Raw genomic sequence first — 25,234 nt, 5'->3', positions numbered from 1 at the left:
GTTTATTTTTGTGTATGGTGTAAGTTGGTGGTCTAGTTTCATTTTCTTGCATATATCTATCCAATTTTCCCAACACCATTTATTGAAGAGACTATCTTGGCTCCATTGTATGTTCTTGCCTCCTTTGTCAAATATTAATTGAGCATATTGGTTCGGGCCGATTTCTGGGCTCTCTATTCTATTCCATTGATCTATATGTCTGTTCTTGTGCCAGTACCAGGCAATTTTGAGAACAGTGGCTTTGTAATACAGCTTGATATCTGGTATTGAGATCCCACCTACTTTGTTCTTTCTCAGGATTGCTGCAGCTATTCGGGGTCTTTTTTTATTCCAGATGAATTTTTGGAGAGTTCGTTCTAGATCTGTGAAGTATGCCGTTGGTATTTTAATGGGAAGTGTGTTGAATTTTTAGATTGCTTTGGGTAGTATGGACATTTTAATGATGTTGATTCTACTAATCCATGAACACGGTATGTTCTTCCATCTGTTTATGTCTTCCTCTATATCTTTTTTCAACGTCCTGTAGTTTTCTGAGTAGAGGTCTTTTACCTCTTTAGTTAAGTTTATTCCTAGGTAGCTTAATTTTTTTGGTGCGATGGTAAATGGGATTGTTTTTATATAGTGAGGTGATCTTAGACAAGCTTCTTGATTTCTCTAAGCCTCAGTTTTCTTTATCTGTCAAGTGGGAAAGCCTTTCTCATAAGGTAATCTTAAAGATTAAATGAAATAATTATGTAAAGCAGTTGCTATATTTTCTACCATGAAGTACCAAAGAAATATGGCAGCTATTATTGTTAAGTATATGCTATTATTGAGTATATGAAATCTTGAGATACCTAGGGGAATAGAGACTTAGTGGGTATGAGAGGGTTGTCTTTGAGTATAATTTTACTTATTTATTTTAAAATATATTTTTATTGATTTCACAAAGGAAGGGAGAGAGACATCCTATATAATAAAAGCCTAATATGCTAAGTGTCCAGTCATCCATTCAACCAATCAAAGCATGATATCCTAATGATATGCTAATGCAGCTCAACTGCTCACTGTGACATGCACTGACCACCAGGTGGCAGATGCTCCAACTGGTGGGTTAGCTTGCTGCTGGGGTTGGGCTGATAGGGACTGAGCAAGACAGGCCAGACATGCCCTGGAGCCCTCCTGCGGTCCCTCCCCAGCCCTGATCGTGCACTGGTGGGGTCCCTTGCCCTGGCCTGTGCCCTCTCACAATCTGGGACCCATTGGGGGATGTCGGAGAGCTGGTTTTGGCCCTATCCCACAGGCCAGGCTGAGGGACCCCACTGGTGCATGAATTTGTGCACCGGGCCTCTAGTCAGTGATAAGAGAGAATCATTGATTGGCTGCCTCCTGCATGCCTCTACATTGGGGATTGGGCCCATAACCTGGGCATGTGCCCTGACCGGGAATCGAACCGTGACCACCCGGTTCATAGGTCGATGCTAAACCATTGAGCCCTGCCGGCTGGGCTGAGTATAAATTTAGCCACTAATCTGGAAGCTATAAGAACTATAAGAGAGTGAGTAGAGACTTTAGAAGAGATTGAGGTTATAGAACTTATATATGAATAGACGAGAAGTTAAGAGATAATGGGAAAGTAATGTATGAGTAGATTTATTTGACTGAAGCTGGAGAAGAGTCATGGGTTTGGAGTAGATGATTAAAAAGAGGATAAAAAAGTAAGTAATAAAGCAAAGGTGAATGTTCAAGTGAGGGAAATACAGGGGTTGGTATTTCGAAGAGGAGTTAACAGTTTATGATTAGAAATGGGCAAGATGATATTGCTACAGGAAAAGATGAAAGAGTAAGAAAACTAACTTATTCTAATTAACTTAGTTCTTCCTGTAAAAAAGAAATAGGGAGTTTTCATAAAAGGTATTAAGGTTTTATATGTGGGTCCTGGGTTATTTAAAGTTGAAGAGTTGCATTTGAACAATTCTAGTCTTCTTACCTCATACCCAGACCATTGTTTTAGAACGCTTAACTGGTCTTTACCACTAGCATCTTGTACTGTCTCTCTCTCCCCCATTCTGTTCAATATACTCAATGACTTCTTTTGCCTCTAGAATAAAGTTTGGAAATCTTGGTTTGGCTTTTGACACTTTCCATTGATTGGACCTCAGGACTGATCTAATTTCAACCAAACTGGTACACTTGCTATCTCTGGAACATACCCTGTATTTTCAGTGGATCCTTGTTTATGCTAATTGGTAGCTTGAAATTCTTGCCCTTCTTCAGCTTTTGTTTTCTCCTTTATGAAAGCTCATTTCTAAGATTTCCTCTTCCACAAAACCTTCCCTGATGAGCAGAGTATTTCTTCTTTTCTCTGTACTTCTACGTATCTATTGTATTATATGGATAGCTTTAATAATATAATTTACTCTGTGTTTTAATTATAATTGTGTGTTCATTTTAATTATAAAATTCTGAAGGGCAAAATATAATAACCTTTATTTTCTTTTTTGAATCCTCAACCGAGGATATTTTTCCATTGAATTTTAGAGAGTGGAAGAGAGAGGGAAAGACAGAGAGAAATATCAATGTGAGAGAAACACATTGATTGGTTGCCTCCTGCATGAGCCTCAACCAGGGGAGGAGGAGCCTGCAATCACCATACATGTCCTTGACTGGAATCAAACCTGGGACCTGCAGGCCGACGCTCTATCAACTGAGCTATACTGGCTAGGACAATACAATAACTTTTTATATACCCAAGGCCTAGCACAATGCCTTGTGGATAGTAGACTTTCAGATATTTTGTTAGGGTTAGGCAAAATCTACCTGAGAGTGGGAGTGATTGCTGTAGGCAGTGGTGGAAAAAGTTAAGACCTTTCTGGGAGCAGATATTTATTACACTGTTTATATATTATTTTGGCTGAACCTGGATGTTTAAGAGTGAGTATTACACAAATCTGAAATGTGGCAGAGTTTATGTCGGTATAGAAAATTAACTTGACTGATTCTGGACCTTAAAGGTTTCATTTTAATTTTCTGTATTTAGGCTTTGAAGCTTCACAAGACATTCATAATATGCATCTGTTTCCAGTTACATTTGCAAATATTATGAACTATACATTCTTTTAAACAGAGGAATTGTGGTATTACAGCAATTACACATTGTATTAGCAACTATCAACTGATTTAATGTGAACCAAACCAATGTTTAATATATGAATAGTCTGTTCATTAAAACCTCTAAAACTTTAAACCTTATCAAACTGTTAAAACTATTTCCAGTATTTAGAAAATACATATACAATTGCTTTTATTAAATGTTTAAATGGATAATTTTATACAGGCAGCTTAGATTCATTTATTGGAGTAGGATACTAAAGAAACCAGAATCATGAATTTGATTCTTTGTGTGCCTCTTCATTTTTTCTAGCCTTGACATTAGCTAGTAACAGTGATAGAGCATAATTGAGCACTTATATGCTAAGTATTATTATTAGAAAATTTCAAGTACTATTCATTAAATATTCATATCTATATGGGATATAAACAATTATTACCTATCTGTTAACAGATGAAGAAATTGAGACGGAGGTTAAGTTACCTGACCAAAGTTTGACAGCTAGTAACAGAAACTAAACACATTCATTGGACTCTTCAAAGTAATTATATATGTGGGTTACTGCAGTTTTGTTGCTATTGCTAAAAGAAAATATGTTGACACTTGTGATGGATTAGAAAATTTGTATGCGGAGGGTATGACTGGTTTCATTGTACCCAAAAAGTGAATCTTGTGATTGAGTTGGGTTCTGAAGTGGAAGTGTATGCTAAATTTGAGGTTACAGTATTATGTGTCATGTCAGCTCCTTTTAAAAACTTTTCACCAAGAAGAACTATTCAGTTTTTAATATTAAAAAAGCATATAAGATACACATATGATACAACCAGTACCACAAACCAAACACAATTTTATTTTATGACATTCATCTATAGGAGATGCAACTTGCTTACTTATGACCTTTGTTGCCAAAATTCAGAAATGAAAATGTTAATGGTAAAGATAAGAGAAGAAGACTGTGTATAATTTTTTGGTTTTGTTTTGCAAACAGAATCATAAAACTTAACCAGGCTTTAGAAAAACATCTTTGAAGTATGCCATCATGCTTCAGAATGTAAATAGGCAATAAATAAAATTTTCACTTTTTATAAAGCAGTAGAATATTATCTTTGCTGAGAGTCTATAAGGCTGTTTTGGATGTCAAGAGGCTGATCTTAGAATTGGCAGCTTTTGTTTCATAGTCAACCCACAGCTTAATCCTGTGTTACTCCATATCTGTTGTCTTCATTTTCTCTACCTGTATACGTGCCTCCTTGTACAAGTGAGTACTTCAACAACTACTGAGCCACCCAGTGTGATCTATATTGTAAAGAATAGCAAAATGGAAATGGTAGGATACAGTTTGTTTGCAGGTCAATTTCTATGGGAATGAATACCTGGGTAGAAAAGAATTCCTAACTTTTGAGAAGGAAGGAAGAAGGCACGATGATGGCTGTCATTCATTTGTCTTACATATTAATCAAATGTCATGATACAGTAAGTACTATGAATAAAAAGGCATGATCCCTTCCCTCATGGATCTTAAAATCTAAAATGAGATAATTCTTTCATAGGGTTTTATGTGCTTTGGTAAGGGAAATACAGGATTCTGTAAGCTCATTACTAATGGTAGATTTATTTCCTGAGACACGGAACTGGGTAGGAGAAGTGGTAGGGAGTTGAGAAATGCCATTTTGGGCCATGTCATTTGACGTGAGGCTAATAAAGTATAGGAGGATGTATGTGTGTTTAGAAAGATGAAATTTTCACTGAAAAAAGCTTTTTCTCTTATTTTTCCAGCACCCCTTTCCATATACACAAAGCATCTCATGGACAAACTCGGTGAATAATTTTTTTTTTTTAAGAGTCTTAGCTTGTATGGACAGAAGTCTATCTCTTCAAGACAAATACTTTGGGATCCTCTTTCCAGTTGAACATTTCACAGCAGTCCCGGACCCTCGGGTGATGTTGAACTGCTGGTTTCAGCTCCATCCCTGCAGGCCAGGCCGAGGGACCCCATCGATGCATGAACCCATGCACCAGGCCTCTAGTTGAGATATAACTCACTTAGCATAAATTCACCTATTTGAAATTTATAGCTCAAAAAAATACAATTTATAGTTCAGCAGTTTTTATTATATCCACTAGGGGCCCGGTGCACGAAATTCGTGCACTGGGTGTGTGTGTGTGTGTGTGTGTGTGTGTGTGTGTGGGAGTGTCCCTCAGCCCAGCCTGCCCCCTCTCACATACTGGGAGCCCTCAGGCGTTGACCCCCATCACCCTCCAATCGCAGGATCGGCCCCTTGCCCAGGCCTGACGCCTCTGACAGAGGTGTCAGGCTTGGACAGGGGACCCCCATCTCCCCCCGATCACTGGCTCTGGCCCTGGCCCAGGAATCATGCCTGGGCAGGGGACCCCCATCTCCCTCTGATCCCTTGCTCCACCCCCCGCCCAAGCCTGACGCCTCTGACCCAGGCTTCAGGCCTGGGCAAGGGGACCATCATTTCCCCCCAATCCCCGGCTCAGCCCCCCGCCCAGGCCTGATGCCTCGGCCAGAGGAGTTGACCCTCATCACCCTCTGATCACCAATCACCAGATCGGCCCCTTGACCAGGCCTGAGGCCTCCGGCAGAGGTGTCAGGCCTGGGCAGGAGACCCCCAGCTCCCCGCGGTTGCAGGCTCCACCCCTGCCCAGGCCTAACGCCTCTGGCCTAGGCGTCCGGCCCGGGCAGCGGGGACCCGCAGCTGCAGCGGCCCCGCGATCGTGGGCTCCGCTTTAGGCCCAGGCAAGGGAACCCTAGCTCCTGGGACTGCCAGCTTCGACCGTGCCCAGCTCCCATCGCTGGCTCCACCCCTACTTCCTGCTATCACTGGCCAGGGCGGCAAAGGCACCTGATTCTCCGATCATGGCCCTGGGGCCGCCTTTGCCCTGCCCCCAGCTCTTAGCTCCCCCCTGGGTTTCCGATCACTGTCAGTGGCAGGGGGCTTCTTCCTGCTTTCCCTTTCGCCTCCCTGCATTGTGCCTACATATGCAAATTAACCGCCATCTTGTTGGCAGTTAACTGCCAATCATAGTTGGCAGTTAATTTGCATATAGCCCTGATTAGCCAATGAAAAGGGTATTGTCGTACGCCAATTACCATTTTTCTCTTTTATTAGATAGGATAGGATTGTACAACCATTACCACAATTTAATTTTACAACTTTTTTTTTTTAAGAAAGAATTAGGAAGGGAGGGGGAGAGACAGGGAAGAGAGAAAAACGTTGATGTTAGACACATTGACTGGTTGCCTCCCACACATGCCTCAACAGGCCAGGAATGAAGCCTGCAACCAAGGTACATGCCTTTGACCAGAATCAAACCCGAGACCCTTCAGTCCTTAGGCCGACGCTCCAACCACTAAACCAAACCAGGTAGGGCTGGAACGATTTTATCACCCCTAAAGAAAACCCCTTGTACTCATTAGCAGTCAATCCCTATTCTCTCCCCAAGCCCTTGTCAACCACTCATCTACTTTCTGTCTCTATAGGTTTTTGCTTTTAGGTTTCCTGTAGGTAGAATCCAGATAACTTTTTGATCAGTGATTTCTAGCCTGTATCAGCATCTTGTATATCTCATGAAACAGCCTGCTATGAATAATTTAACCTCCTTTTTACAGCTTAAATAATGGTTGTTTTTTGCTTCTCCGACCAGGAAAAAATATTCAATAATTGGAAGACTGTATCCAAATTTAAACCAAGATTCAGGCTTTACACTAGTATAACTTGAACAATTATGTATCACTCATCCTCACCTTTAGTAATAGTGTTTTTCACTGTGGGTTGCTCAGTAGCCCCCCAGCTTTCCCTAGAATGTTGCTGTGGTAGCCATTTCTCTTCTGCCTCTCAAACTCAGATTTGCATGAGTTCATTAACATGTTTCCCATTGCAGCTGGCTTGCTGCAGCGCTACCTTCTCATTCCTCTACGCCAGTGGTTCTCAACCTTCCTAATGTCGCGACCCTTTAATACAGTTCCTCATGTTGTGGTGACCCCCAATTTCATTGTTACAAATTGAACATAATTAAAGCATAGTAATTAATCACAAAAACAATATGTAATTATATATGTGTTTTCCAATGGTCTTAGGCAACCCCTGTGAAAGGGTCGTTCGACCCCCAAAGGGGTCACGACCCACAGGTTGAGAACTGCTGCTGTAAGCCCAAGAATGAGGAAGAATTAAAAGCAAGAAAGGGAAAATAGAAGAGACTGATCGGGCTGGGGAGGGACTAGGTGGTAAGAGTAGGAGTAGAAATGGTATACAATTTGCAAGACTGAATTTGTGGGAAGAAGAATGAAACTTGGCTGCTGCTTAGGAGAGAATAAGACCTAGAGGGAAAGACAGAAGGCAAAAAAAAAAAAAAAAGGACATAGAAGCCAAAGATGTTATGATGTAATAGAAGAAAAGATAGGTGAAGTTTTTTAAATGTTCAGTTCTGAATTTTGAATATTAGTGATATGTAACTAAAGCACAAATGATAATTTCATTTTCTGATGAGGATTAGTAGTACCCTTGACATTGTTTCTTTCCAGAACTTTGTGTAGACATTCCGAAGCTGAACCATAGTCATGTCTTTTGGGTTGTTTGAAGATCTTCAGGTTTGAATCAGTGCAGAGTTAGAAACTCATTTCACCTTGGGATTATCCTTCAAAGAAGTCCCATAGAGAATTAAAGGCACCATCCCCTGAGGTTTTCTAATTGAAAGGGCAGAAATCCTCTTCTGGGTGCCTCATGTTCAGTGGGCTGCTTCAGAGATCTAGAATTAGCCAGAGTTTGGCTACTAATTGAGAAGTTGCCATTGCCAAAGAAAATCTTATTTGATTTGATACATAAGGAATGTTTTGGTTGGATTAAAATTGTTAGTGAGATTTTAAGGACAGTCAGTAAAAGTGTCTCAAAAGAGCCAGAATCCCACATGTAGTTTTAAAGTAAGTAAAATCATATAATAAGCAAACTGGAAATTGGGGAAGAGGGAAGGGCAAACCAATAGGAATTGTTAGTTCCTGTATGTGACCACTTGGATGAAATGTTTCAATCCCTGTATTCAGTTCCTTGATCAGAAATATTGCCTATTATATTTTGTATATAACTTTTTCAAGGACCTGGTGATGTAGATAAGTTACTTTTTTTTTTTTTTTTTTAGAATAACTGAGATTTGTTATTTAACAGGTAAATTGTATTATATAACTTAAATGAATGTTTTTAATATTGGAAACCAAGTTTAACCAAATATCTGTGTATATCATTTGTTTTAATAGCAAGTATTCCTTTCTTAAAGAGCTCTATATACAGGGGTGGGCAAAAATAGGTTTACAATTGTGGGTATGGAAAATAATACAGTAATTAATAGAGAATAGTACAAGATAAACTTTCGTGTACTCAAACTGTAAACTTACTTTTGCCCATCCTGTACATTTGACCCTTGAACAACATGGCTTTGAACTGCATGGATCCATTTATACACAGATTTTTTTTTTCAAGTATTATAAATGGATTCTTTTCTTTTCTCTAGCTTATTTTATTGCAAGAATGTAGTATATGCCCTGGCGGGGTGGATCAGCTGGTTGGAGTGTTGTCCCATACACCAAAAGGTCGTGGGTTTCATTCTTGGTCAGGGCATGTATGGGAGGCAACCAATCGATGTTTCTCTCTCTCTCTCTCTCTCTCTCTCTCTCTCTCTCTCTCTCTCTCTCTCTCTCTCAAATCAATAAAAACATATCCTGGGGTGAGGATTGAAAAAAAAAAAAAGAATGCAGTATATAATAAAGCATACAAAACAGGTTTTATTGACTGTTTATGTTATCTATGGGTAAGGTTTCTGGTCAACAGTAGGCTATTAGTAATTAAGTTTTGAGGGAGTCAAAAGTTATACTCAGATTTTCAACTGCATGGGGGAGGACAGTGCTCCTAACTCATATAGTTCAAAGGTCAGCTATAAATTTTCATAACTATTTCCTATATTAGTTAAATTGTAGAAGGAGAGGCTTAAGAATAATTGTTGATTTAACTGACTAATCTGTAGCAATACTATATTCTTTATTAAAAGAATATTTAATCAGAAAACCTGTGAAAATTTAGTCCTGAGGGAAATTGGAGAAACATAGAGACCATGATCCTAAGAACTGCAAACTAATAGGTCTTAAGAAATTTCTACCTTTAACTAAAGAAAGATGTGAGAATTTAAAGATTGCTATGATATAAGTATATTTAGGAAAAAAATGAAATACCAGAGAAGCATTTGTTCAGTGAGATTGAGCATTACTATATGGGATTAAGGTAACATTATTTGGCTGGTATTTTCTGATTTTTTCAGTAGAATGTGTTGGTATTAAGAGTCTACAGAACTCTATTATAATACTAGAGGCCCAGTGCACAAAAATTTGTGCACTCGGCGGGGGGGGGGTGGGGGGGTTCCTCAGCCCGGCCTGTGCCCTCTTGCAGTCTGGGACCCCTCAGGGGATGACCACCTGCTGGCTTAGGCCCGCTCCCTGGGGGACTGGGCCTAAGATGGCAATCAGACATCCCTCTGGCAGCCCGGCAGCCCTCGGGGTTGTCCACCAGCCAGTGGGGAGCACTGCAGTCGGACATCCTTAGCACTGCTAAGGAGGCAGGAGAGGCTCCCACCACCACCGCTGTACTGGCAGCCATCAGCCTGGCTTGTGGCTGAGCAGAGCTCCCCATGTGAGAGTGCCCTGACCACCAGAGGGCAGCTTCTGCATTGAGGGTCTGCCCCCTGGTGGTCAGTGTGTGTCATAGTGATCAGTCATTCCCAGTTGTTCTGCTGTTAGGGTCAGTTTGCATATTACCAGTTGACTATATAGGATAGAGGCCTGGTGCATGGGTGGGGGCCGACTGGTTTGCCCTGAAGCGTGTCCCGGATCAGGGTGGGGGTCCCGCTTGGATACCTGGCCAGCCTGGATGAGGGGATGATGGCTGTTTGCAGCTGCTCATACCCCCTTCAGGGTGGGGGTCCCCACTGGGGTGCCTGGCCAGTCTGGGTGAGGGGCTGAAGGCTGTTTTCAGGCTGGTGGGCGACTAAAGCTCCCAGCCTCTCCTTTTTTCTTTTTTTTTTTTCTTTTTATTCTGGGATTTATTTACCTTCTATAGCTGTCACTGGAGCTGAGAGCCGGCTCCAGCTCTGAGCCCGCTGCCGGCTGAAAGCAGGTATCTGGAGTTTGTTTAGGTTCTATAATTGCAACATTGTTGCATCCAGAGCTCAGAGCTGGGCTGCGGCAGGTGGGGAACCTTGGCTTCAGAGCTGGGCTGCGGCAGGTGGGGAACCTTGGCTTCCTTCATCACTGGAGCAAGCAAGCCTCATGTTCGCTTCAGCTGCCTGGCTGCCGGCCGCCATCTTGGCTGGCAGTTAATTTGCATATCTTGCTGATTAGCCAATGGGAAAGGTAGCGAAGTTACGGTTAATTACCATGTTTCTCTATTATTAGATAGGATACTAGTAGCCCGGTGCATGAAATTCGTGCACATTGAAAGGGAATTAATTAGAGGAATGTAATTTGGACTCCCTACCTAATATCAATAATATGTGAGCGTGAGGCAGTCTGCATTTCTGAAATTCAATGACATGAATTTTAACTATTACTTTGCCAAATTAATGGAATTTACAGATATCATTTAAAAGAGCATCCAGCTTAATATTAAAAACTCTGGGTACCAAGTCAGGTCTGTTTTCAACTTTTTGCCAGCGTTGTAAATTGCTTGCAATATCTGCCCATTTGGGGTTGCATATCATGGTTATGAATAAATCGGGCTTGCCATTCTTCATTATAATTGCCTTAGCATCCTGATATCGCTGCTGCATAATTCTGGGACTACCCTCAAAAGATGATGGAAGTATTGTCATTTTACTAATCGGCACATTGTCATTTTCAGATCTAGATTTGAGATAGTCCATCAAACCACTGTTTTTCAACTCTCAACTTAGATTGGTTTGCTTTGATGAAACCCGATTGGCCTCCATTTTTGAATATGAATCCATGATAAACTGTTGAGTTAATTTTCCTGCATTTAAAATAGGATTGAACGTGTCCCACACAGAGATGAAATCCATAATATTGCATTTGTGTGACTCATGTCCTTACATTTTGTTTAGTATTATTGTCGATTACACTGTTGTCTCTTTAATGCAATATCTGTTCCCTAGCCTTTTTCACCATGTGGAAAAAGAATAGGATATGTCATCGCATCTAATGTAGGAAACAGAATATTGACTTGTTTCATTTTAGTGGCATTTGGATTATTGGGATCTGGTTTACAATGAATGAGCAAGTCCCTTTCAAAAGGGGGTTCTCCATCTTTTTTCTAAATATGACAGCAACCTTAGTTACTGTGGGAGAATTATATCTACCTGGGTCACTGTTACGATCATATTTAGTTGCCATTGTTTCTTCTGTGGGAGCAATACCTTTTTCTGCTGCTTCAGATTGGGCTTCCTTTTCTACCTCATGTAGCATCTTGTACAATTTTGTTAATTCATTTATTTCATGCATGTGGTTGTTGATGTTGATCATGAATCTTTTTGAGCAGCCCTGGTTTTCTGGCATTGCTAATCTTTTACTTGTAGCTTCGGCTGTATCCAAAATATAGAGTTAAGCAAACTTCTGAGGAACACCATCCAAAGGATGTAAAGTTCCAGTACGGTGATAAACTTGTCCATGTATTCTAAAACAGTATGGCCCATATCCTGATGGCAATACAATATTTGCACCCGTGGAAGCAAAAGCAAAAGAACTATTTATGAAACAAATATTTTCCATGAAGTTTTTACTGTCAGAATCTTCGTTTGTCATTAATCTTTTTAAATATGCCGGGTAATCTGGAAAATGTATATCATTTGGACAGACTTTCCCTTTGCGACAACATCGAGTAAATTTCCATTTCCATCGGATGGCTTTTCATCAGAGAAATTTAGTGATAGGCACAATTCACATTGAACAGTCATTCCACCATAACTATGTTTGAGAATTGCATCCTCATGTACTCCATTTTTGCTAAGAAGGCAGTTCCTACCAGTATTGGTAGTACTTGTTGATGACTGTTCTCTAGACATATTCTGTCGTCGCCACCACCTTCTTTCAACTTCAAAGACACGTTGGTCTTTAGACATTTTCTGTTGATAACGCCGGTGTTTTTCGGCATCAGAGTGACGTTTTTCCAGTACCTGGTCTTCAAATACATTCTGTTGCAGGTGCCACCTTCTTTCAAGATCAGACGCACGCTGCTCTGCAGACATATTCTGTCGATAACACCGGCATCTTTTGGCTGCAGAGCTACGTTGTATCAACAGTTGTTCTTTAGACATAGTCCCACCCTCTCTACTGTCACGGTGAATGAGAGTCCTGGCTGTCAGGCTGCTGAGAGCTATCTGACCAAAGGCTGATTCTGGCTGATTCTGTGGGGGTGGGACTTCCTCCTCCCTGCTGTCAGTTTCCACAGCTATGATGAGGGAGCCGCGCCCACCAAGCTGTCCTCTCTCTCGCTCTGCTCTATGTCCAGTGGTCGCCTGCTCTGCCAAGTCCTCCAAACCTCCCGCTCTCTGCCCGCTATCCTGCTCTGCTCTCTGCTGGCAAGGTCCCGGGAGCCCGCAGGCGTGGCTTGGCATGGCAGGCCTCACCTCCTGGGCCGGCAATGGTCCCGGGAGCCCACAGCCTCCGTCACCTCCTGGGGCACTTGACACCTGTGCATGCAAATTAACCATCTTTGTCAGGTTAATTTGCATACTCACTCTGATTGGCTGGTGAGTATAGTGGAGGGACGGTTAATTTGCAGGTTTCTCTTTTATTATATAGGCTAGCCAATTCCAGGGATTTAACATAGAGATTAGTTAATAATAGCTGGACTTCCAGAGGTGTCAATGTCCTAGTCTTAAATATCTAGGTTCCTGCATCTGTAGAGTATTTATGCTATTTTACTATCATTGGAGAATTTTATTTTTCTTCCCCTTTCTGTCATTCTTGGTTGAAGCTTTTTTTTTTTAAAGCAAACATTTTTTTTTATTTTTTAACTCGAACTAATTTACTGCATTTGTTTCTAATCCATTGTTTAAGTCATCCTTTGAGTTTTTAATACCTCGATTTTTTATTTAATTTCTAAAGTGTTATTTAATTCCCAATTTGCTTGATAATTTTTAAAATACTTTCTCATTTTTCTGTTTCTTTTTTAAAACCTTGTTAAACATTTCATACACATTTATTTTATATCTTATATTCTTTGATTCCAATTATCTGAAATTTTAAGGGCTATATATTTATTATATGTTGACCCCTACTCATAGCAGCTTGATTCCTTCTATATTTAGTGATTTTTTAAATAAGCTCACTAGATGCCCAGTGCACAAAATTCGTACACTGGAGGGTGGGAAAAGTCCCTCAGCCTGGCCTGCACCCTCTCGAAGTCTGGGATCCTAAGCTGGCAGTCAGACATCCCTCTCGCAGTCCAGCACCGCTCGCTCCTTAGTGCCCGCCTGCTCGCTGCTCCTTACCTCTCAACTCACTGCTCCTTAGCACTGTCACGATGGTGGGAGGGGCTCCTGCCACCACCGCTGCACTCGCCAGCCGTGAGCCTGGCTTCTGGCTTAACAGCGCTCCCCCTGTAGGTGCGCACTGACCAACAGGAGACAGCTCCTGTGTTGAGCATATGCCCCCTGGCAGTCAGGGCGCATCATAACAACCAGTTGTTCCACAGTTGGGTCGATTTGCATATTAGACTTTTATTATGTGGGATACTTGATTAAACACTAATAAACATTCCTCTATCATCTGTATAATTGTAATTACCTACAATTGTATTTCCCCTTTTTGAACATTTTAAAAAAAATACTTAGTGGAAAGTATTACATATGTCCCCTATTTTTGCCTGTTGAACTCTTCTAGACCTCCCCCATCCCCTGCCCCAAGCCTTCACATTATTGTATGTGTCCAAGGGTTATGCATATATGCATACACAAGTTTTTTGTTGATCTCTTCCCACCATCCACCCTCCCCCACCTATGCTCTGAGATTCCACAGTCTGTTCCATGCTTCTATATCTCTGGATCTATTTTGTTCATCATTTATTTTGTTCATTAGATTCCACATATGAGTGAGATCGTGTGATACTTATCTTTCCCTGGCTGGCTTATTTTGCTGAGCATAATTTCTAGATCCCTCCATGCTGTCTCAAAGGGTAAGAGATCCTTCTTTTTTACTGCTGCATAGTGTTCCATGGTGTAAATGTACTACAGCTCTTTTATCTACTCATCTACAGATGGGCACTTAGGCTGTTTCCAGATCTTAGCAATTATAAATTGTGCTGCTGTGAACATAGGGGTGCATACATTCTTTCTGATTGTTGTTTTGGGTTTCTTAGGATATATTCCTAGAAGTGGGATCATGGGTCAAATGGGAATTCCATTTTTAATTTTATGAGGAAACTTCATACTGTTTTCCATAATGGCTGCATCAGTCTACATTCCCACCAGCAGTATACTAGGGTTCCTTTTTCTCCACATTCTCGCCAGCACTTGTCATTTGTTGATTTGTTGATGGTAACCATTCTGACAGGTGTGAGGTGATACCTCATTGTCATTTTAATTTGCATCTCAGACGATCTGTGACTTTGAGCATTTTTTTCATATGTCTCTTGGCCATCTGTATGTCCCCTGTGGAAAAGTGTCTATTTAGGTCCTTTGTCCATTTTTAAATTGGATTGTTTGTCTTCCTTTTGTTAAATTGTTTGAGTTCCTTGTATATTTTGGAGAAAAATCCTTTATCAGATATATCATTGCCAAATATGTTCTCTAATATAGTAGGCTTCCTTTTCATTTTCTTGATGGTTCCTTTTGCTGTCCAGAGCTTTTTATTTTGATGTAGTTCCATTTGTTTATTTTCTCCTTAGTTTCCTTTGCGTTAGGAGATCCTGTATAATAAAAGCTTAATATGCAAATTGACTGAACGGCAGAACCACCGGTGGAATGACCAGTCACTATGATGTGCACTGACCACCAGGAGGCAGATGCTCAACACAGGAGCTGCCCCCAGGCCAACCAAGGCCGGTGCCAGCAGGGCCCCCCTTGATCACCCCGCTGGTCACCCCACAGATCGGCCCTGATCGCCAACCAGGCCTAGGAACCCTACCCATGCACAAATTTTGTGCACCGGGCCTCTAGTGTATCCATAAACATTGCTACAAGAGATGTCTAGATTTTGCTGCCTATGGCTTCTTCTAGGATTTTTATGGTTTCCCAACTTACATTTAAGTCTTTTATCCATTTTGAGTTTATTCTTATATGTGGTATAAATTGATAGTCTGGTTTTATTTTTTTTCATGTGCTTGTCCGATTTTCCCAACACCGTTTATTGAAGAGACTTTCTTGACTCTACTGTATGTTCTTGCCTTCTTTGTCAAATATTAATTGAGCGTAATGGCTTGGGTCAATTTCTGAGGTCTTTGTTTTGTTCCATTGATCTATATACCTGTTCTTGTGCCAGTACCAGGCTGTTTTGATTACAGTGGCTTTACAGTATACTAGTAACTTGATATCTGGTGATCCCTTCAAGTTTGTTGTTCTTTCTCAAGATTGCTATGGCTATTTGGGGTCTTTTTTGGTTATATGTAAATTTTTGGAATATTCGTTCTAGCTCTGTGAAATATGTCATTGGTAATTTAATAGGGATTGTATTGAATCTGTAGATTGCTTTGGGTAGTAGGAACATTTTAATGGTGTTAATTCTACAATAAATGAACACAGTATGTTCTTCCACTTGTTTGTAACTTCTCTCTCTTTTTTCAATGTAGTTTTCCAAGTACAAGTCTTTTACCTCCATGATTAAGTTTATTCCTAAGTATCTTAGTCTTTCTGTTGCAATAGTAAATGGGATTGTTTGTTTAGTTTCTCTTTCTAAGAATTCATTATTGATGTATAAAAATGCCACAGATTTTGCCTGGCCTGCATGGCTCAGTAGTTGAGCATCGACCTATGAACCAGTAAGTCATAGTTAGATTCCTCGTCAAGGCATATGCCTGGGTTGTGGACTCAATCCCCAGTGTGGGGCGTGCAGGGGGCAGCTGTTCAGTGATTCTCTCTTATCATTGATGTTTCTCTCTCCCTCTCTCTTCTCTGAAATCAATAAAAATATATTTTTAAAAAGTAATAAAAATGTCATAGATTTCTGGGTGTTAATTTTGTATCCTACTAGTGCCAAATTCATTTATTAAATCTAGTAGTTTTTGATGGAGTCTTTAGGGTTTCTGTGTACAATATCATGTAATCTGAAAATGATGAAAGTTTTACTTCCTTTTTTTCAATTTGGATGCCTTTTATTTCTTCTTCTTGTGTGATCACTTGTGGCTAGCACTTCCAGTACTATCTACTTATATAAAAACCCTGGGTATAACATCACGACCCGAGGTGCGACCAAATGGAAGGAAGTCAGTCCTGCAGGGGTTGTCTTGGAAATGGCTGCACCTTCCCCCAAGCTGTTTCCCGGAGCTGTTTCCAGTAAGGGTGAGGTTTGAGGCAGGAACCCATCCTTGGAGTGGGGAGGCATATCTTTATAAAGTGTGCTGTGCCAGCACGACCAAGGGTGAACTTGAGTGGGGGTGGCTGAAAGGCTTAGAAAAGACAGACAAGAGAATGAAAGCTGGGTCTCGGTGGGACGCTGCTTCTCTGAGAGACAGCGACCACACCCACAATCATGTCTTTATTTTATAGCAGATGCCGTGAGGCAACGTAAGGGTGTGACCAAGATGTTTACAACATTCTCCTGGGTTTCAATCCTACTCAACTACATGCACCTGAACTCTGTCAAGCCTACATCACTCGGGCACGTGGGGCCATGTGTTTGGACCATAGGTTCAAGCTTACAACTATAGCTGTTGGCTATAATTGTGCTGGGAGGGCCCTGCCTTACAAGGTGGGACTTGCATGTGGCAATGAGAGGACTGTGCCCTCTCATCAGTCCAAAGCTTGAACCTGTCCAAAACATTGTAGTGGCTCCCCACAATAAAGTTTTAATACATTATATCAGAGGTTGTGGTGGTACTGTTTTACCCACAGCATCTACAGGAATTGCTGCAAATTTACTTCTTGGTGGAAGAACCTTTCATTCCCAATATAAATGACCAATTCCATTAAATGAAACTTCAATTTCTAGACTCGATATAAACAGTGAAGTTGATACAACTATTAAAAAGGCCCAATTTCTCATTATTGATGAATGCATCATGGCATCCAGTCATGCTATAAACGCCATAGACAGATTACTAAGAGAAATTATGAATTTGAATGTTGTATTTGGTGGGAAACTTCTCCTTCTTGGAGGGGATTTTCGACAATGTCTCAGTATCGTGCCTCATGCTATGGGATCGGCCATAGTACAAACGAGTTTAAAGTACTGTAATGTTTGGGGATGTTTCAGAAAGTTGTCTTTTACAACAAATATGAGATCAGAGGACTCTGCTTATAGTGAATAGTTAGTAAAACTTGGAGATGGCAAACTTGGTAGCAGTTTTCATTTAGGAATGGATATTATTGAAATCCCCTGTGAAATGATTTGTAATGGATCTATTGTTGAAGCTACCTTTGGAAATAGTATGTCTATAGATAATATTAAAAATATATCTAAACATGCAATTTTTTGTTCAAAAAATGAGTATGTTCAAAAATTAAATGAAGACTTTTTGGATATTACTCAATGGAGATTTTCACACATATTTGAGTGGTAATTCCATTGATTCAACAGATGATGCTGAAAAGGAAAATTTTGCCATCGAATTTCTTAATAGTATTACTCCTTCGGGAATGCTGTGTCATAAATTAAAATTGAAAGTGATGCAATCATCATGCTATTGAGAAATCTTAATAGTAAATGGTGTCTTTGTAATGGTACCAGATTTATTATCAAAAGATTATAACCTAACATTATCGAAGCTGAAGTATTAACAGGATCTGCAGAGGGAGAGGTTGTTCTAATTCCAAGAATTGATTTGTCCCCATCTGACACTGGCCTCCCATTTAAATTAATTCGACAACAGTTTCCTGTGATGCCAGCATTTGCAATGATTATTAATAAATGACAAGGACAAACTCCAGAGTAGGAATATTCCTACCTGAACCCGTTTTCGCACATGGTCAGTTATATGTTGCTTTCTCTCAAGTTTGAAGAGCATGTGACTTTACAGTTAAAGTTCTAAATACTTCATCACAAGGGAAATTAGTCAAGCACTCTGAAAGTGTTTTCACTCTTAATGTGGTGTACAGGGAGATATTAGAATAAGTTGAATCACTTTATCGGTCATTGTTTGCATCACTGTTGTTTTCATATCATGTTTTTGTCTTTTTTATATCATGCCTCTGTTGCTGTTATATCCTTTGGTTACTGTTCATTTATTAATATATATGTGAAAACTTGGGCAAGTCTAAACAGAGGTAATGAAATAATATCTGAATCATGGGGGGGGGTGGTTGTAGCGATGATTACATGAATATATGTAAAGCACTTAGGACAGAGCCCTACATACTTTAAGTGTGATATAAATGTTAGTATTTGTTGTTTGTTTTAACATTCTTGATGTTCTGGACACATTCCCATGATATGCCTTGGTGTGTGTATGCTGTATTATCTGTGGGTACTCTTTGAAATACATTGTCGATCTGAAAACTCCTCTTTCTTCATTTCTAGAAAATTCCTTAGCTTTCATATCTTTGAATATTGCTTTTCCAGTATTTCTTCTTAATCTCTGTGTTGTGTTCTAGGCATTTCCTAAGCATTATTTTCCAGTTTACTAATTTACACCTTGAGTTGTTTCTGTATTTTTCTCCTGTTCACATTCTGTCTCTCTGTTTCTCTCTTTAACAGCTACCTATTCTGGTTTGATTTTTGAATTTTAAAAAATTTTTCTTCATGTCTACTGTTCTTATTAACTTTTGGAGGCTCCGATACATACTTATTTTAAGTTACTCACAAATTATTATTCTTTCTATTATTATTTTTTTTAATCCTCACCCTTGGATATGTTCAGAGAGAGAGAGAGAGAGAGAAACATTGATGTGAGAGAGAAACATTGATGTGAGAGAGAAACATCTTGTACACGTCCTGACTGGGGACCAAACCAGAAACCTAGGTATTTGCCCTGATGGGGTATGGATGGTTTATGGAATGACACTCCCTACCAACTGAGTCACCTGGTCAGTGCTATTTTTTCTTCTGGATTGAATTTCTACAATTGTTGGGGTTTTTTGGCTGTCCATCTTAGTTTAATTTTCCTCACATACTGGTATGTTGGAATTTGGTTTTACAGTCTCATGTTAAATAGAAATTAGTTTTGTTTTCTTGCTTTAAAAAAATGTTTTATTGATTTTAGAGAGAGGAAGGGAGAGAGAAACATTGAATAGCTGCCTCCCACACACCCCATCCCGGGGATCAAGCCCACAACCTCAGCATGTTCCCTGACCAGGAATCAAACTGGCAGGCTCCTGGTGCATGGAACAATGTTCAGTCAACTGGCCACACAACTGGGCTATTTTCTTTCTTTTCGCCCTTCTTATTTAATGTTTTTGCATGTGCCTACATGTTGTCCCTAGGGTGCTCGGTTTGAACCATGTCTTACGTTAAACGCGTGGTTCCCCTCATTCTTGATAACATCAAGATTAGGCTTATCTCAGACAGTCAGAGAAAGAAAATATCGTATGATCTCACTTGTATGTGGAATCTAATAAACAAAATAAAATGACGAACAAAATAGAAACAGAGTCATGGATATATGGAACAGACCTACAGCTATCAGGGAGGAGGAGGGGGCTGGATGAAAGAAGGTGAAGGGATTAGCCAAAAAAATACACACACACACACACACACACACACACACACACACAGACTCAGACAAATAGCATGGTGATAAGCCAGAGGGAAAGTGGGAATGTGGGGGGATAGGTGGAAGAGGGCAAGGGGGCTGGGGAATGGGGATGAAAAGAAACTTTGCTTGGGGTGATGGGTGCACGATGCAGTTGCAGATGTTTTGCTGGGTTGTACACTTGAAACCTATATGGTTTTGCCAACCAGTGTTACCCCAATAAATTCAATTTTTAAAGAATGATTAGGCTTATATCTCTTTATACTTCTGTTCACTAAGCACATACTAGTAACTTCAGTGAGCCTGGGGTCTATCCTAGCCTTGTACAGGAACGTTGTTAGACCCTGTAGGATGCGGACTTCTCTCTGTCGCTGTTACTTGAGCCCAAGTTTCACAGTTTCAGCTTCACAAAGTACTTTGTATCTTAAGAGTTTATCTTTAGCAAAGGTGGCTTGGTCTCTTAATGTTCTGTGTTATAGTTAATCTACTTTAAAAATATATTTGAAACAGAGAAGCACTTCAAAATGTAAATACATAATATTTATATGAAAGTCAACATTTAAAATTAATGTATATCATACATATCCTTCAGAAAAGTACCAGATTGCTCTCCTACGTACGAAAAGGATATTTACTTCTTTGCCAATAGTAGGCATTGTAAATTTTTACTCTTTAATAAAGTAATATGTAAAAACAAATTTGTGTTTAATGGCTAATGAGATTGGTGGTCCATATATTTATTGGCCATTTGAATTGTTTGTTCATGTTCTTTGCCCATTTCTTTTCCTTTAAATTGTTCATTTTGTTGTCTTATAGGAGCCTTTTGTCTATTAGGAATATTAATCTGATTACATACACTGCAAATACTTATTTAAAAATATTTGCCGTTCAAGTTTCTGAGCTTTATAGTGTAGAGATTTTATTCTCTGGAGTCACATTTTATTCCTTTGCAGTCAGTCTTTCCCTTTTTGCTATTGATGTCATACTTATATCTAAATTCCTTTTCTATCATAAGATTATAGAAACATTTGCCTACATGTAGTTGCATCGTTTTATTATTAGTGTTTCAAACTTAAATCTTTAATTATCTGGTATTTATTTTAAGATGTGTGATAGGAATTCAGCTCTCTCCACAGGAGGGCAAGAGGATAAGACAGCTGTTCTAATACTCTTTATTGAATTTTTGTTTTCATAGCTCTCTTTCTGGACTATAAATTCTATTCCACTGATCAATTCCCTCTTAAATTGTTTTAATATTAGATATGGTAAATTCTCATGTTTTTAAGACTCTTTTGGCTATTCTCAAACATTTATTCTTTCATATAAATTTTGCAATCAAGGTCTGGGAACAAAAAGACCCAGTTGTGCCATAGCTGGTTTGGCTCTGGATAGAGCGTCAGCCTGCGGCCTGAAGGGTCCTGGGTTCAATTCTGGTCAAGGGCACATGCCCAGGTTGCGGGCCCGATCCCTAATAAGGGGACATGCAGGAGGCAGCCCATTAATGATTCTCTCTCATCATTGATGTTTCATTCTCTCCCTCTCCCTTCCTCTCTGAAATCAATAAGAATACATTTTTAAAACAAAAATTGTAAAGGCCCAGTTGTGATTATATTGAATTTCTGGTTAATAAGGAGAAAATAAACATCTTTACAATATTGACTTTTACTATCTAAGAAAAAGTAGTGTCTTTATACTGAAGCTCTCCTAAAGATCTTGAATCATTTCTTGTTAATTTTTAATTTAGATATATTTGTTTTTTCTAAGCAATTATTATTTCTAATCTTATTGAACTTTCTTTATTCCTAATAATGTTTTAGATTTTGAGTTTGCCATCATATAGTCATTATCTGTAAATAATACTTTGATCACTATTTCTAGACATTGTTAAATAATAGGGATAAGAGCATGTATCCTTGTTTTCTGGAAATTGTTCTAATCACTGTGCTCCCTGTTTGGCTTGAAATATGTGTTATCATATTATGGAATGAATTTTATCAGATCCCTTTTAGCATACAAAGAGATGATGTGATTTTTTTCTACTTCAAACTTTTAAAAAAATGACATTAATAGGTTGGCTCGGGGTTAAATTCCTGAAATGTATCGTACTTGGTGATTTATAAAAAATGCTTATGTTTTACTTAGGGTTATTTGCACCTGAATTAATGAGTGTATTTAGGTTATAGGGTTTTTTTAGTGCTTTGTCAGTTTTTATATCAGTATTTTGGTAGGTTTGTGAAAAATAGGAAGTTTTCTTCTTTGTAAACTTACAGAAAATTTGAAAAGAGTACAATGAACTTCCAGATATATGTAAATGACCAACCACTGTTAGCATTAGCCGCATTTGTTTTATCAATTTTTCTCCTCTCTGTGTATGCACATGCAAATTCTCTTCACACACATACACACACACACACACACACACACACACACATATAAGCCAGTGCACAATCACACATTACACTTTGATGTAATATCTTTTGGTTTTCTTTAACCTGGAATAACCATTCTCAGTCTTTTTGTTCTGGAACTTTTTTTAGGGATAGTTCTTTGATAACTTTCTAATTTCATTTGAGAGTTACAGGTCTTTATATGCTGTCAGTTCTTGAAAAAGTTTGGTAATTATTTTTCCAAGAACATTGTCAGTGTCCTTTATATTTTCAGATTTATTAGCAAAGAATTGTACAGTGTGTTTTATAAAATGTAAAGCAAGAAATAAAACACCTTTCTCTCTGTGAGGTAAGTATAGCCTGTTTAGTTTCAGATTTTAATAATTTTCTCAATAAGGCTAACTAGTGATTTACCACTTTTACTCATTTGTCTCTCATATAACTTATCATATTTACCTTAATTTTTCATAATACACTCCTTCAGCTTTCCTTAAGTTTTGTGTGTATGTGGTTGATTGTACTCTTCACTACTTGAGTTGGATATTTAATTTACCAATTTTCACTTTATTTTTTTATCCTCGCCCGGGGATGTTTATTGATTTTTTAGAGAGAGAGGAAGGGAGAGTGAAAGAGAGAGAAAGATAGATGTGAGAGAGAAACAGTGATCCTTTGCCTCCTGTATATGCCCTGCAGCCTAGTATGTGCCCTGACTGGGAATCAAACCTGTGACCTTTGGGTGCAAGGGACAACACTCCTACTGAGCCACACAGGCCAGGGCAATGAGTGATTTTCTGGCCCAGCCTTACAATTTTTCATTTTGGGAATTAGTTTGGTTTTAAAAGACCAAAATGTTCATTAAATTTTCTGGTTATATCGTTGATGAATTCAGTCTTATACTTGTTATAGTAGTTTGTTTTGAAACGTCCAGATCAACTGAGAATGGTAGTGTTGTAATGAGACCCAGTATGTGCTCAGAGTAGATTTAAGACTTGATGAGAACTAAAATTTCTCTCAGAAACTTATTTAAACTTTCATGAGTAAATTGAATCCCCCTTGGGTCTATTACTTGTAAATATATGCCAATTTAATAATTTGACTAAATAAAATATTCTTTAGTAGTTCACTTATGGAAGATGATTATGTAAACACTAGGGGCCCGGTGCACGAAATTCGTGCACTGGGTGTGTGGGTGGGGGGAGTGTCCCTCAGCCCAGCCTGCCCCCTCTCACATACTGGGAGCCCTCAGGCGTTGACCCCAGCCCAGGCCTGACGCCTCAGGCGTCAGGCCTGGGCTGGGAGCAGAACCAGTGATGGGGGAAAATGAGGGTCCCCTGCTGGGCGGGAGAGCGGGTTGGGGGCAAGTCGCCCTGCCGGCCCGCATGATTGGGTCCCGGGCGACCACCGGCACTCACGCCCCCAACCCGCTCTCCCGGGTTGAGGGCGTGAGTGCAGGCAGACGCCGCAGCCGCCCCGCCGGCTTGCGTCCCGGTTTGCCGGCTGGATCGGGTCCCCGGCGACCGCTGGCACTCACGCCCCCCACCCACTCTCGCGGGTTGGCGGGGTGAGTGCGGGCAGACGCTGCAGCCACCCCGCCAGCCCCGCGTGATCGGGTCCCGGGCGACCACCGCAGCCGCCCCACCAGCTCGTGTCCGGGTTTGCCGGCCGGATCGGGTCCTGGGCGACCACTGGCACTCACGCTGCCAACCCACTCTCGCGGGTTGGCGGCTTGAGTGCGGGCAGACGCCGCAGCCGCCCCGCCGGCTCGCGTCCAAGTCTGCCGGCCGGATCGGGGCCCGGGCGACTGCTGCAGCCGCCCTGCAGGCCCGCGTGATCGGGTCCCGGGCGACCACCGGCACTCACGCCCGCAGCCGCCCCGCCGGCTCGCGTCTGGGTTTGCCGGCCGGATCAGGTCCCGGGCGACCGCTGACACTCACGCCCCCTACCCGCTCTCGCGGGTTGGCGGCGTGAGTGCGGGCGGATGCCGCAGCCGCCTCACTGGCCCGCGTCCGGGTCTACCGACGGGATCAGGTCTCGGGCGACTGCTGGCACTCACACCCCCAACCCGCTCTCTGATGGCGCTGTACCATCCTGCCTGCAATATGCAAATTAGCCGCCATCTTTTTTGGCGGTTAACTGCCATCTTAGTTGGCAGTTAATTTGCATATCTCACTGATTAGCCAATGAAAAAGGTATCCGTCATACGCCAATTACCATTTTTCTCTTTTATTAGTATAGGATAGTATTTATAAATAAATAACTTTTGGTAAGAATTATATTTACATAACCATCTGTTATATGTATGTAGCTATAGTTGGCTCCTTCACCAGGAGTCTATAAATTACTCAGAACCCCAGGAGGTAAGATTTATGAATTGCCTATTTTCAGTATATTAAAGTTCAACCACAAAATTAATTTGCCATGACTATATTATACATTTGCTATTGAGCTGAACCTAAAATTTTACATTTCTAATATTTGTATTTCAAAAATTTGGGTTTTGGTTTTAGGAAGTATACCCTATTTATCTTAAAAGAATTGTTTATTTGGTAGTTTCATATCTTTATCTGGAAAATAATTTCTGGACTTTTCTATAAAAGAGACAGTCAGGATCCTATTAGGTGATAATTAGAATCTAGATGTGGCTATGTATGTAGGAATCTATCTTCTATATATATAAAAGCCTAAGCAACCAAATGACTTTTCGACTGGTCACTATGACGTGCACTGACCACCAGGGGGCAGATGCTCAACATAGGAGCTGCCTACTGGTGGTCAGTGTGCTCCCACAGTAGGAGTGCCGCTCAGCTGACTGACAGGCGCCAGATGCAGGGCTCATGACTGGCCGCCGCAGCCTAGAGATCACAGTAGAGCGGCAGCAAGCCTACCAAGTGGCAGTT

General features: G+C 40.4%; 1 protein-coding gene across 4 annotated transcripts in view; it reads left to right on the top strand.

The window, feature by feature from the left end:
• PPM1A (protein phosphatase, Mg2+/Mn2+ dependent 1A) overlaps positions 1 to 25,234 on the top strand; it is a 54,186-nt gene that overhangs the window by 5,686 nt on the left and 23,266 nt on the right. Inside the window, exon 2 of one of the 4 annotated variants that reach the window (XM_059694363.1) lies at positions 4,080 to 4,142. The exons of the other annotated variants lie outside the window; for them this stretch is intronic. The gene's annotated coding sequence lies outside the window, so the exon portion shown is untranslated. The remainder of the gene's footprint in view (positions 1 to 4,079; positions 4,143 to 25,234) is intronic. 4 annotated transcript variants of the gene reach the window in all.

The sequence above is a fragment of the Myotis daubentonii genome, chromosome 1 (assembly GCF_963259705.1).
Source record: "Myotis daubentonii chromosome 1, mMyoDau2.1, whole genome shotgun sequence".
NCBI lineage: Eukaryota > Metazoa > Chordata > Mammalia > Chiroptera > Vespertilionidae > Myotis > Myotis daubentonii.
The sequence above is the reverse complement of the archived record's forward strand: the minus strand, read 5'-3'. Positions and strand labels throughout refer to the sequence as shown.